The sequence below is a fragment of the Lissotriton helveticus genome, chromosome 8, assembly GCF_964261635.1.
Source record: "Lissotriton helveticus chromosome 8, aLisHel1.1, whole genome shotgun sequence".
Lineage (NCBI taxonomy): Eukaryota > Metazoa > Chordata > Amphibia > Caudata > Salamandridae > Lissotriton > Lissotriton helveticus.
Window position 1 is genome coordinate 943,267,786 of NC_136069.1, and position 14,162 is coordinate 943,281,947.

A 14,162-nucleotide genomic window follows, 5' to 3' on the forward strand; every position below is an offset into this window, starting at 1 on the left:
AGACAGTCATGTTCTGCTTCCTCTCTCACCTCCTCACATTTTGAATTTAGTAACAAAGTAGCAGGGTTCACAGTAGTTCACCTCACCACTGTCACATTTCCAGCACCTAGAATTACCTCATATTTTGTAGTGCAGTTCCTATTTTCCCAATAGGCTCTGCGCATTGGAATAACATAAACAGCAGTTTAGACGTAGGACTGAGGTCATCTAGGTCTCTACTGACTATGTTAGACTTAATTAGGTTTGCCAGCTAGCTCAGAGGTCACTAGAAACTTTCTCGAGTAAACAAGGAGGTGTTAACTTCCCTGAATAGACAAGAAGGGATTAGCTTCTGACAACCGCATAAACATGACAACTTTGCTCCCTCAGAATAAAGAGTATATCTCCAGAGTCGTGTGAAAACAATAGACAGCTATTTCACTCAGTTAATCGTGCATGCTTAATTTCACCAGGAGTGCAGAGAAATAGAGAGACGGGCGTTTTCAATAAAGTTGTTATTTATTGAGCAGTCTTCTTTCTCATGCAAGAGAAATGAATTGCCACAATTGCAATACTTATCATGAAATAAAATGCGTACAGTAAAAGTAGTATTATGAAATAATACTGTAAAAGCATTGATATGGTTTCTTAGCCATATGATACTTTAAACGGATAAAATATATACATACATAAAAACATTGACTAACGTACTCAACTGGTGCTTCTAATATACGCCTACCCCGGTGTACCTGACCTAAGCCTAATACGTGGGAAGGAGTAAGTAAGTTGCTGTTTAAGTTAAGTTGGTTTTTTGCCAAGAATCTGAATCAAGAATTCTCTTAAGGATTTAATCAGCCCCGTACCTTGGTTATAGAATGAAGGAGGTCTTGTATCTCTCTCTCAGGACTCGATCTCCCAGCAACCCGCAAGGGTGACTGGAAACACCAGAGCTGGATTTCTCGGCAGGAGAAAAGACAGCGTCTCTCTCAGTGCGTCAAATGGGAGGGTCGGCTTCCTTCAGCACTCGCATCAGCTGGGCGTTGGGCAAGTAGATAGCCGCTCTGCTCCAAACCACTGTGTGCTTGCTTAAGGCAAATGCTGGTATATTTATACCTGAAAGGTGCCGAGTTTGACGTAAGGTTGGACATAAGACGTCAATAAGAACTAACAGTTCTTTCTGGACTCCAGAAGTTCTTGTGCAAATCAAAACAAAAGCAGGGGGAATTCCCGGGCTGCTGGAGGCTTGGTTTGTTTAAAGAATGCGTTGTACTTTCTAGGAGTCTATGGGAGTAGCCTTGCCGTATTTGGACTGCATTGGCTATGACTAAATATGGACATGATTCTTATGCCTTTATAAGGGTATGTTTTGTTATAACCACATAAGGGCATGAATCGGGGATATCTAATTAGGGTCCTAGATAGATTCACAACAATTTAGTTCGCCGACTAGAGGTCATATGTTGAGTCCGAGTGCGAGTTAAAAGGATCTCAACAGACTGTGGTACAAACACTCTCACTGGGTAACCCATCACAATAGCTTCACTCTGTTCCAGACTTTCAAAAGTAGTGGCCACTGCTTTCAAACAACCTGGTAATGCTGGCAGCCACTGAATCTAAAGTTGCAGAAAAATATGCCACCGGACGTCGTACCATTCTGTGTTTTTGAGTTAAAACTGCAAGTGCGCATCCATCTCTCTCACAACAGTAAAATGCAAATTCTTTAGAGTAATCTGGCATTCCCAAAGCAGGCGCTTGACAAAGACTATTTCCTAATCTGAAGAAAGATTCTATACTCTCTTCGTCTAACACAATTGGATCTTTCACATCCTTTCGTGTCAACCTCTGTAGAGATTTTGAAATCAATGAGAAATCACAGATCCATTGTCTGCAGTATCCAAACATTACCAAAAACATTCGCACTTCTTTTTGATTTCTGGGTGGATTTTCTTGGTCACACTGATTCTCTCTTGCGTCACCTTTCTGACCCCTTTTTCAATCTTGTGACCTAAATACTGAACTTTCTGTCTACAGTATTGCAATTTGGAGGGTGACACTTTATGTCCTCCTTCTGCCAAATGGTTCAGTAAAGCAATTGTGTCAGATACACATGCGTCTCGAGTTTTTGATGCCACCAGTAGATCATCAATATACTGAACCAGAACAGAATTTCCATGCATAACTAAAGTTTCCAAACATATTTTAAAAATTTGATTAAAGATTGAAGGACTCTCAGTGTACCCTTGAGGAACTCTGCACCCTACCAAGACACTGTTTCAGAACCGGAAGGCAAATAAATATTGACTTTCCGAGTGCAAAGGAATGGAGAAAAATGCCTGACACAAATCAATGATAGTGTACCAATCAGCATCACAGGGAATTTGGTAAATAATTACTGCTGAATTTGGCACTACTGGCCAACATGGCACTAAAATTGTATTCACCTTTCTCAGATTCCAATAAAGGGTGAGTTACAGGGACTGCTCATTATTTCTTTAAGAATCCCCTGTTCAATCATTTGGTCAATCACAGGTGTGACTCAAGCAATTACTTCGGGACTCATTTTGTACTGTGGGGTATTAGGGTATCCAGCACCATCCTTTACTGTAATCTAAATTGGACCTACATTTTTCATTAACCCAATCTCTTTTTCCAGTAAAATCCCACACATCTGATTTCACTGTACTTTTTAACTCTTCAGGCAAATCTTCCTCAGTGAGCAGTGAATATAACTCACTCACTTCTGACTCTCATTGGGCCATCATGACTTTGTATCCAACATCCTCATCAGTTATCATAAATGCAATACCATCCTGTGTGCAATAAATAGTACAATTCATTTAGCACAACAAATTTCTGCCCAGTAGATTAACGGGACTGGTATCACATACCACAAACTGATGCATGTCTTTTGAAATTTCCAATGTGGACTTCCATTGAGGATGTGACAGGAGTTCTGATATGTTTATTTATTGGGAGGAATCGGAATCACTCTCATTGCAACGCACCAAATACTGTGAAAAAAATAGATTCTTACCAAACTGCTCTTCTCCTCGGAATCCAGAACTTGCACTGTACATCTGCATATGAGCATTCACATTACAGGGCATAGGAGGCTGTGGCACCTGTAACTGTAAACTAACTACCAGCTGCTGCTGCTGTTGATTCCCAACCACCTCAGTCTGCATCTGTGGATTTAAAAGTTTGATTTATTTCATTACCCTTTTGTCCAGATCTACACTTGTTCTTCCAATGTCCAAACTTTTCTCACATATGACAAGGAAATTTCTTTTTAGCTTCTTCCTTACTCATTCTACATTTTCCCTTACCTCCACTGTTTATCTGTCCAGCCTGATTCTGACTCTGTTGTACATTACTATTCCCCTGTTGCTGTTCTGCCATTTTCACTTGTGCCAACATCATTTCTTCCTTTAACTTTTTAAGCCTTGTCTCAATGTAATCACTACAGTATTTTGCATACCTCAACATTTTGTCTATTGACATACTCTGCCAGCAGAGCATATGCTGCTGTATCATTGCACTCATTTCTGGTTTCAACCCATATACGAATTGATACACAAAATGTCCCATATCTTTATCTCCAATAGTCTCAAACCCACTGTGCTGCTTAAACACCTGTAGCAATCTCTCGTAATATGCGTGCACCGACTCTTTAGGCTCTTGGGTCATCCTGTCAATCTTAACCCAATCGGTTTCTTTAGGGGAAATCTTTCCTTTCAAGAAAGTAATGACCTGATGGTACTTTTTCATCACCTTTTCAGATGGTGCACCTGTTTTTGCATAGCTGGGAATTCATCTTTCGGCCAGTCAACAGTAATTTTACATTCTGTAAATCAGCCGGAACCACCATTTCAAAAAGACCATCCAAATCTTTTAACAACACCTTTGAAACCTTTACAAATCTGTCCACTTGTTTATACCATTCAACAGGCTTGTCTTGTATTCTAGGAAAATCATTTATGAATGACAATATATCCTGCCTGGTCCAAGGTACATGAACATATCCACCACCTGAAACCTCCCTCATGGGACATGCCCTTTCAACTTGCTTGGTTTCCTTTAACGGAAACATGGAAGTTCCTTCACTAGTAGTCTCTTCTTTCGTTTTCATCCATTTACTCCTCCATCGTTCTATGGTTCCCCATTTCTTCAACATATTAATGAATTCCTTTATCTGAAATCTTCTCCCTGACATATTCAAACTCTCTAAATCCTTGTGTCATAAACCGTAGTATGCAGGGACTCGAAATGACTTATACAGCTTAGAATGGGTGCTTTGTTCTCTTTATTTAGGGTATTTATATGCCAAAACAGTCTTCTAATGGTTTCTTTTCTTATCTCCGTCTTATTTTTCAGGGTCTTCTACGTCATCCCTTGGGCGGATTCTTCCTGGCCAACGACCTCCCTCGAGGAGAAGAAAGGCTCAGGTAAGTGTTTTTGTGTTTTGTTTACCAATAAGTAATCGGGGGAGGGAGTGGGGACCACCAAAACCAGGAAAAGAAAAGAAAACAAGCCAGCCAAAAGTGACGGGAGAGGTGAGTCGGACTAAATAGAGAAGGCGAAAGCAAAAAGGCACTTAGTACGCTTCAAAAACGCCTTCATTCAGCCTTGTGTCTTTCCCCTTGTTCCCCTTTTCTCTCTCGACCCCCTTCTGCCTCTACCCGTAAATATCCCCGCAGACGCCCATGCACCTGGGAGAGCCACGACCCTCCAGGACTCTTCCGCTCCATTCAGGGACGGCCGGGCACCTTTGTCTTCTCCGCCACTTAGAACGCCCGTTCTTCTCTCCCTCTCGCCGTCTTCCTCCCTCCAAACGGGGTACTCCCTCTGCACAAAAATCGCTTTTCCTCCTTGCTTCCCGCTCTCCAGCGTTTCTCGTCTCTCCTCCCGCACTGCCTCACGCTTGTCTCCTCCTCTGATCGCACTTCCTCATAACCCACGTGACCTCCCACGTGGGCCCCTTCAGAGGTGTTCTTAAAAGGCCTGCATCCATTGTTCTCATCACCTATGTCGATTTAAGGTACGTCAAATACTGCACTCCACATGGGCTGCAAGTAAAGGGGGGGAGAGATGTGAGACGGAATGCAGTCCTTGTCTTCGGTCTCTGGTATTCTCTTATCCATGACAGGGATTTCCTGACACACCACAACCCCAGTTTTTTCTCGCTCGGGGAAACAAGGATTACGTGAAAGGAAGTCTGCATTTCCGTTTTCTGTTCCTTTACCATGCCCTATATCAAAGGAATAGAGCTGTAGAGATAAGAACCACCGCAGAACATGTGGATTGTTGCCTTTATTGCGACTCATCCACAACAGGGGAGCATGGACGGTATACAGAGTAAAGTGGGTTCCATCTAAGTAATAATGCAACTTATCTACTGCCCATTTGATGGCCAGGCATTCCTTTTCAATTGTGGAGTATTTCTTTTCTCTTCGGAATAGCTTGGGACTAATGAAAAGCACCGGGCGTTCCATATTGTCCTCTGTACGCTAAGAATGGACGGCCCCCAAGCCTGTTTCTGAAGCATCAGTCTGCAGTATAAATGGCTTCCTAAAGTTAGGTGAAACGAGGATAGGACTGCTGGTCAGGGCCTCTTTGAGAGCATAGAACGCCTTTTTGGCGGTTTGGGAGGGATGTACCAGTTCCTTGTTCTTCACTTCTTTCTTTAGTAGGTCGGTCAATTGGCCAAAGGCAGGTGCATGTTCCGCCTTCTCTCTCCCCTGGCCTAGGGAGCTCAGGAGCGAGTAGCAGCGCGGCCAGGTGCCAGCTGTATACCTCGCATTCCTTGCAGTGAGCACGCATCGCGCTTGTTGTGCTTGTTAGTAAACACCACTGCGAGATGCTGCATCGCTTTTTCGCCAAAGGAAAGCCTTACTAATTCTAACTAGGCCTAGGCACACCAAACTGTTTGGACAGCTAAAGAGACAAGGATGTCAACAAGGACAGAAGTCTTTTGTGTACTTGCTCAGAAACACAAGTAAAATTAAAGGTACCACAAAATGTTGCTAAAGAAATTAATTTAGTCAAAATGTGAATTGCCAAGTAAATGAACGCTTAAAATACAGATTCAATGTTCTATGGTTTAACCTGGGTATTCGATAAAACTATGAAGACTCCATTTTTTTTCTGTGGATGTGATCATGTGTCTCGTTATTTTCGTAATCCCCCCCCAAACCCCCCCCCAACACACACACAGAGGACGCTGTAACATTCCCTCTGAGGTTCTGTAAATTACGAATTCGTTCGAACTCAGCCTCCATTTTGTAATCGCCGCCATTTTGTGTTACCCTCACTCAGGCAGCGCGACGAATGCGATGTTTTTGTCGTTTCTGCATTTACGTGTCAGGTGGCTTCTTCGCTTATGTTTACCAACGAGTGTCAGGGTCTGGCCGAGTACACTAATTTCTGTCTGAGCTGATTAATCCCCGTCCGGACGATTTGTTGGCTCACACTATTCTTTCCTCTAGGTTATCTTATCTGCTGTCCTTCGCTACATGTCTCATGTATTCTCCTGTTTCATGACTATTCTTCTAACACATACAGCTGTGTTTTCTCTGCTTGTAAACCGAATTGTGTGGATTCACTCGATATTTTACTTAAGGGGTCAAGTAACCGACCGGTATTTGGGAATTGACATGTAGGGGGCATTTTATTTACAGAATCGGTATATTTACCGATTCGGTAAGTTTACAGAATCGGCAAAATACTGGTTCAGTAAATTTACCGATTCTGTAAATCAATATGTAGGTGGCACTGTAATCGGTGCCACAGGCCCTTACCGAATCGTTATTTACCATGTAATACTATTACATGGTAAATAACGAATTCCTGTGTACATGCACATCTGTGCATGTACACCTGTGCCATGTGGCACACAGACATGCCCTAAGGGCATGTCTGTGTGTCACATGGCACACAAGCCTGAAACAGGGGTGCAACAGGGTATCAAAGTGACACCTTGTCCCCCTTGTAAAATCGGTAAATTTACCGATTTGGTAATTACCGATTCGGTATTTGCTATGGAATCCTATGGGCTTCAAGGCCCATAGGATTCCATAGCAAATACCGATTTGGTAATTACCGAATCAGTAATTACCAAATCTTACCGATTCAGTATTTTTACCGAATTTTTTTACCTACATAGCAATTACCGAATAGTAAATACCGAATCGGTAAAATTCGGTATTTACCATTCGGTAATTTGCTATTACCTACATCTGGGCCAAGGTTCCATAGTTCTGAAGTCAGCAGCTCTGGCCATCACACCACATTTTCATAATCTCACACAAGCCCCATGAATATCTTCTATCGCCGGTTTGTGCGCTGCGATTCCGTATAGTGAACAAAATACATCCTGTGCTTAAAAGAAAAATTGGAGCAAACGTTATCTATCGCAAAGCCGCAATATTTGGTTTCCAGAGGCCACAGGAACTTGACACACATCAAACGTCAACGAAGCTGATAACAGACAGGAAGAATTAGTGTTAACGCAGCAGGCCTGACCCCGGCCAGCGACAGGCCCAAATTTAAAAGTAGGCGAATGGGTCTGAAATCACCCCGGGCACAAGAGAGGCAGAAGCTGTAGGTAAAGATATAGGAGCAACGCGGTGACACTGGGATATTCTACCACCTAATTGGACTGACAGATCAGTCTGCACGAGGGACTGTGTTTATTTACTCATTGTTGTGTGATGAGCAAATAGAAAGATAGGCCTCTCTCAGCCTGTGCTGATATTGGCCCAGACCCTGGCTAGCTCCAGACACTGCAGAACAGGACAATATGGTACAAAAACTTCCTATCCACTCTCGCTGTTAAGCCTGCCCTGGCACGGATAAGCAAAGACCTCACATCACGGGCAGGTCTATTAGGGGCCCATGTGCACGAATTCAACTTTTACTGATGAAATGATACAGCAGTAGACACAATAAACGGACATGGATACCGTTTTCCACCAGTTAATGCTTTTACTACGACTTTCTAAATATCAACCTAGAAAAGGTGGAAAATTATGCGGCTTCAATGACGCAGCGTTCTATCACTAGGATTATCCTAGCCATGGTATTTAGATTTTTGCTTAAATTAGATATGAATAGTTACAATTAAGTGGTTGCATTCTCGCAGACCATCATGATTATGCCCCTGAGGGTACACTAAAGCATTTGCAATGCAATAGGTCTCTCATTTACACGAGTATAAGCTATTGGCATTGTAAATGACAATGCCTTTTATTTACATTTTATAAACCAAAACATAAATAAAAGTTATTGTGATTTACAATGCCAAGAGTTAAAACTCATGTAAAAGCGAGACCTATTGCATTGCAAATGCTTGTTGGAGTTGACGTGTAGACCTGCCATTTTGAGCGCTTGAAAAACCTCTCCCCAGTGGAAAAGATGTTGTTCCCAATTGGGACTGAATATGATGATGTCATCAATTTATGCTGAGGAATAGGCTTAGTGTTGATAGAGTACCTTATTCATGAGACGTTGAATAGTTGCGGGGGCCCCATGTAACCCTGTATTTTAGACCCGAGCTCAGCCATGTGCCTGTCCAGGGCGTCGAACTGCACATCTAAAGCTCGGAAACCAGCTCGCATTTCCTGCAGCAGCGAACCCAGTTGAGTGGAGTCCCCCTCTGGAGTGGCATCTTTCTGGCCACTCTCAGCCATGTTATCAGTGGGGTCTTGGGTTGTGTCGGAGACCTTTTTGAAAGAGAGCAGCCTTTGTTTTGGATCCTTGCGGCCCATTCCGCAAGAACCTCCACTGGGTGCCAGATGGGCTCAATAACAGCTCTTAGTCCGGGCGAGACTGCAGAGGGGTCAAGATGGCAGGCAGCGACTGCGTAGAGCCCAGTGTTGACAGTGGTCGCAGATGGGCAACCAGTGCGCTGTTCTGGCAGTGGACAAGCTCCCGGGCGGGGACCGGGCTCGCAACTCAGAGCTGGAGGCTGTTAGGCTATGAACAGGGCAGCCTCCCAGAGAACCTTTCGCGGGGCCCATGAGTGTGAAGCAAGCAGGTGTCCTAGACTCCATAGTGCGTGGACGGAGGCGAAACTTGTGCATATAGCACTCCTTGTTGGGATGTGCGCCGTGAAAGATGGCCCGAACCTGCGTGCCTCTCAAACTGCAGGTGTACAATTTAGGGAGCAGTCAATCAATCAATCAATCAGGTCATTTGTAGAGCGCACTACTCACCCGTAGGGTCTCAAGGCGCTGGGGGGGGGGTGCCGCTACTGCTCGAACAGCCAGGTCTTGAGCTTCTTCCTGAAGGAGAGGTGGTCTTGGGTCAGGCGCAGGTTGGTCGGAAGTGAGTTCCAGGTCTTGGCGGCCAGGTAGGAGAAGGATCTTCCTCCTGTTGTCGCTCTTCGGATGCGGGGGACGGCGGCGAGGGCGTGGTTGGTTGATCTGAGGAGGCGCTTGGGAGTGTAGAAGTTGATCCGGTTGTTGAGGTAGCTCGGGCCTTGGTCGTGTAGGGCTTTGTGTGCGTGGGTGAGGAGTCGGAAGGTGATTCTCTTGTTGACCGGGAGCCAGTGCAGGTCTCTGTGCAGGTCAGCTCTGTGCAGGTCAGCTGTGCAGTATGGCAGAATGGACCTGGTGGCGCCCATAGGCAGCATCAGTAGTGAGGGCCCAATGTGGGGAAGGTCGCGGGCCACACGAGCAGCAGTAAAGTGGTGTAGGCGGTGAGGCCGCACATCATTAGAGGAGGAGGGGCGGGGGAACCGCGCGGGCCGCAGCGGAGCAGGGACATAACTAAAAAAGGAGAGGAGGGCCCGCCGGGAGCTGTGGTGGGACCACGCCCGGGACAATCACAGCAGGAGCACAGGTCCTGTCCCTACGCTACGCCGCAGCCCACCTCCGTGGAAGTTTAGCGCACAAGGGCTGAGAGGCCAAACAGACCTCTTGAGCACACAAGCGCCGCACCGGAGATTGTTGTGTCGCTCCCCGTTCCCGCATGCAGTCCACAGACTCACCGCACCCCAGCAGCGACTCCAGGTCCCAGCCGGGACTCCCGATGCTGTTTATTCCAACGGGGTTGCCATTTTGGGTTCCGCCCGCTCCGTGCTTTAACTCCTCAATTCAGCAAAAATCACATCCAGTTCATGGCAGCAGGGGTCCAGTCGAGTTCCCGACCCGTTCCGCTGCAGTATGGCGCCGCTACGGGGGCAAATGACGCTGCAGGAGGCAGGGAATTCGCAAGTGGGCCACGTCGTTGCGAGGAGCCTCAGAGCCGAGTGACCATCTCGGTCTCCGCTTGGCCACGCCCCCCTCGTTGCACTCTTTTGGTGGGTACATAAAGCATGGTTACTTGAAAAGTCAAATCTTCTTTTATTCTTCATCTTTTTTCTCGTGCTTGCCATTGAATAATTCCTGTTAAGGGCATGGCACGGTTTTATTTTGTCAAAGAATGTATGTGTTGTAGTCACACCAATGATTTGACCTTGAGAGATCATGGGTACTAGTTGAGCATCAGTTTTCTGTAGTACCATGTGTTGTTGTGACAAGGCATCAGCTTTGTTGTTAGTTCATCCTGGACAGAACATGATAACAAAATCAAATCCACAAATAACAGTCAAGCGTAGCTGCCTGGGGTCCGAGCACACCACAAGAACTGTAAATTGCGGTGGTTGGTGAATACTGTGATGGGGCATTTTGCTCCCAGTAAATAGTGGCGCCATTCCTTGAACACCAAGCGGATAGCTGGTGATTCTTTCTCTGCTATGGTGTCGTTCAGTTCTGCTGAGATCATTTTCTTTGAATGGTACGCCCCTGAATGTAATTGGTTAGTATTAGTATCTCTCTGGGATAGGATCGCTCCTATAACACTATCGGAAGCACCTCGGAAGCACCCGCTTCTACTATAAACGGCTGCAAAGTAACAGGGAGCCATGGAATTGGGGCTGTGTTGAATGCTACTTTCAGTTGTTGAATGGCTCGATCAGTTTCTGGATTTCACTGAAAGGGTACCCCTTTCCAGAGCAATCTTGTTAGATAGGCTGATTTGGTGGAAAACTAGTTTCTGAATCTGCGATAAAGGTACCTCCAGCACCAGAATGCCCTGCCATCTGCAGCCTCTCGCGCGCCCTCTGCTGGCACTCCGCTGGCGGCGGCTGCCGGGGTTGGCTCGTGATACGCAGCGCTCCCTTTCACACGCCCTAATGATTCCTCGCTATCACTTCCATTAGCAGCTGGCCTCTCCCAGGCGTTCCCCTGTCCTTCCTGCTTCGTCCACGTCACTTTTCTCCACATAATGTACTAGGCTGATTATGCATGATTGTCCCACAGTGTATGTAAAAGATGTGGTTTTCTTCACTCATTGCGGACCTCCGCCTGAATATATTATAACATGTTCTGCAAATTTCTCAATAAAGGTTTTTTAAAATAAAAAGAAAAAAGTTACCAAAACCTACAAATCGCTGAAGTCCTTCACATTTTGGGGTATGGGCCATTGTTTAATGGCTTCGACTTTTCGCTCGGCCATGAGCTTCCTTGGGGTGTGAGGATAAAACCCCAAAATTCCACCTGAGTGACATGCAACTCACATTTGGTGAGTCTGCAAAACAAACCATGTTGTCTACGGGTGGTAAATATGTTTTTCACATCTTTCACATGTTCTTCTCAGAACGAGGAATACATTAGAGTATTGTCAATGTATGCTATGACGAACCTGTGCAATTACTCATGTAGAGCGGCATTAACAAAGGGCATCACACAATACTATAATAACCCATATCGTGTGCACAATGCTGTCTTCCACTCATCCCTGGGTCAGTCGCGCACTAGGTGGTACGCGCAATGGAGGTCCTGCTTGGTGTAAATAGCGGCTGACCATACCTGATCTAAGAGGGCGGGAATGAGTGGTAATGGGTATTTGGTATTAATAGTGATGTTGTTTAATGCTCTGAAATCAATGCAAGGTCTCAACTCATCATTGGCTTTTGGGACAAAAGATGAAGGTGTTGCAGCAGGGGATTTGGATCGGCAGATAAACCCATTTTGCAAGTATTTGTTTAGATAACCATGCAGATATTGATTCTCTTGCTCTCTAAGGGCATACATACAACTGCATGGTATCTTAGCTCCAGGTATTAGGTCTATTTGGCAGTTGTATATATGATAAGGAGACAGGGTCTCAGCACTGGAAGCACTAAACACATCCATGAACTCCTCATACTCAGCGGGTAAGTTGGTGTTGGGTTCTGCCGCTGTAGCCACAGAGTGGCTTTGATCTAACTCAGGTTTAGTCTATGCAGCAGAGGCTATGAGATGACTTGGATCAGAACAACCTTTGAGTGTCTTGTCAAATTTAAAGGCATGTTTGTGAGCACCAGTAAGAGTCGAACGTTATTCTACTTCTGGTCCAATGTATTTGTGGGTTATAGGGTAGTTAGCCAGGGGGTGCCCAGGATGATCCCAGACTGGGGATCCACAATTACATCAAATTTGATGTGTTCTTGATGCACAATAGTAACTTGATGACAACTTATTTCCATGAGACTTGATTGATGTGTGATAAGACAAGAAGTTAATAGAGTTCCATCCACCGCTCGCACAGTTTCCGGGTGATCTTTTTGCAAGAATGATATTTTTAACTTAAAACAGTAGGCAACATCAATAAAATTATTGGTGGCTCCAAAATCTATCATCAGGACTACGTCTTCCACCCTGGTACCAATGGTTACTTGCGCATTCAGTGTTAAAAGTGCTGCCTAAAATAGTAAGGTGTTGATCACTGACTGCTCAGGAGGCATTCTGTGAGGACTCTGGACGTCTCTTGCTTGTTTCTTGAGCCCTCTAGTTTCCTGATTCTTTGGTTGGAGTTTGCAGAGAAGAAACCCTACTTCTAGATGTTTTATGGCTGTACTGGACATTCTCAGACAAAACACCCCTTCTTCCCGCAATAGAGACCTTGACTCCTTTGCGGCGTGCCTCCTTTTCTTCCTGGTAAGGGGCTTCCCAATCTCATTGATTTCCATGGCTCACTAGTATCCTGAACAGTAGTGGGCCTTGGTCTTTGGATTGCACATAAGCGTTCAGATCTGGTCTCTTTCTGTCACCTTTGCGATCTGAAAGACGATGATCCAGTCACAGAGTGAGAGCCACTAAGTCATCACCAGTTGTTGGTTGTGGGTCCACTTGGGCAACCAAATCTTTTAACTCGTCTCTGAGGCCTTGATAATATAATGCTGCTCTTTTTTCCTCTGACCTGTTTGTATCAAAGTTTTGACAACTGAAATAAGTTAAATAGGTAATCAGTTCTTTGTTGCCTGGTTTTAATTCTAATAGTTATTGGTCTGCAGGCCCTGTAACGGGTTCTACGATCAAATATTTTCTCAAACTCAGTTTTGACATTTCTCCAGTTGTATAACAAAGTACTGTCTTCATTAACCAAAGGGACAGCCCATAGTGCAGCATCCCCTCATAGGTATGAAATTAAGAAAGCTCTTCTGGATAGGGCATCTGGGAACACTGTCAGCCTAATTATAAAATGCAACTGAACTTGAGTTAGGAAGGTTTGAGCTCAGGAAGGGTCCCCCATGAAGAGTTCTGACTGGGCCAAAGGAACGAGCGAGGACTCAGTGACAGAGACTACAGGCTGACTGAGGGTTGAGCAGGATACTAATGTAGGAGGTGCCAAAGAAGCCCCTGTAATTGTGACACTTGACTAGCTAATGCCGCAGTCTCTAACCAGGCTGCGGACAGCTCTTTCTGCACCGAGACCAATATTCTGCATATGTCTTCTAAACAAGACATTGTGACAGTACTGCTTGGAAGGAGCTAAATTCAATTGGACTTATGATTTTATCAGAACCAAGTTACTCAGGAACAGTACCCTCCAATGCCCAGATTCTGGCAGCTCTGTAAGTATAGGATGTGAGTTGGTGCACGATACGAGCCCAACCGAGTGGGTCCTGCCACAGGAAGACGAAGACAGGGTCCCTGGTAGTCCGATAACAGAGACTCCTTTCCCCGCGCCACAGTGCGATTACAGTGACCCGGAAGCAGATCGTCCCGGAAGAGATCCAACACGCCAAGCCCGGACCAATCAGGAAGTAGCATAGCAGTTCACGAGTGGCAGAAAAAGCCGGAAGCAGGAACCCTCAGCGCGCCAGCCGGAAGGAGCAACGAGAAAGACGCCAACAGAGACCAGGACGCCGCGACACGTGG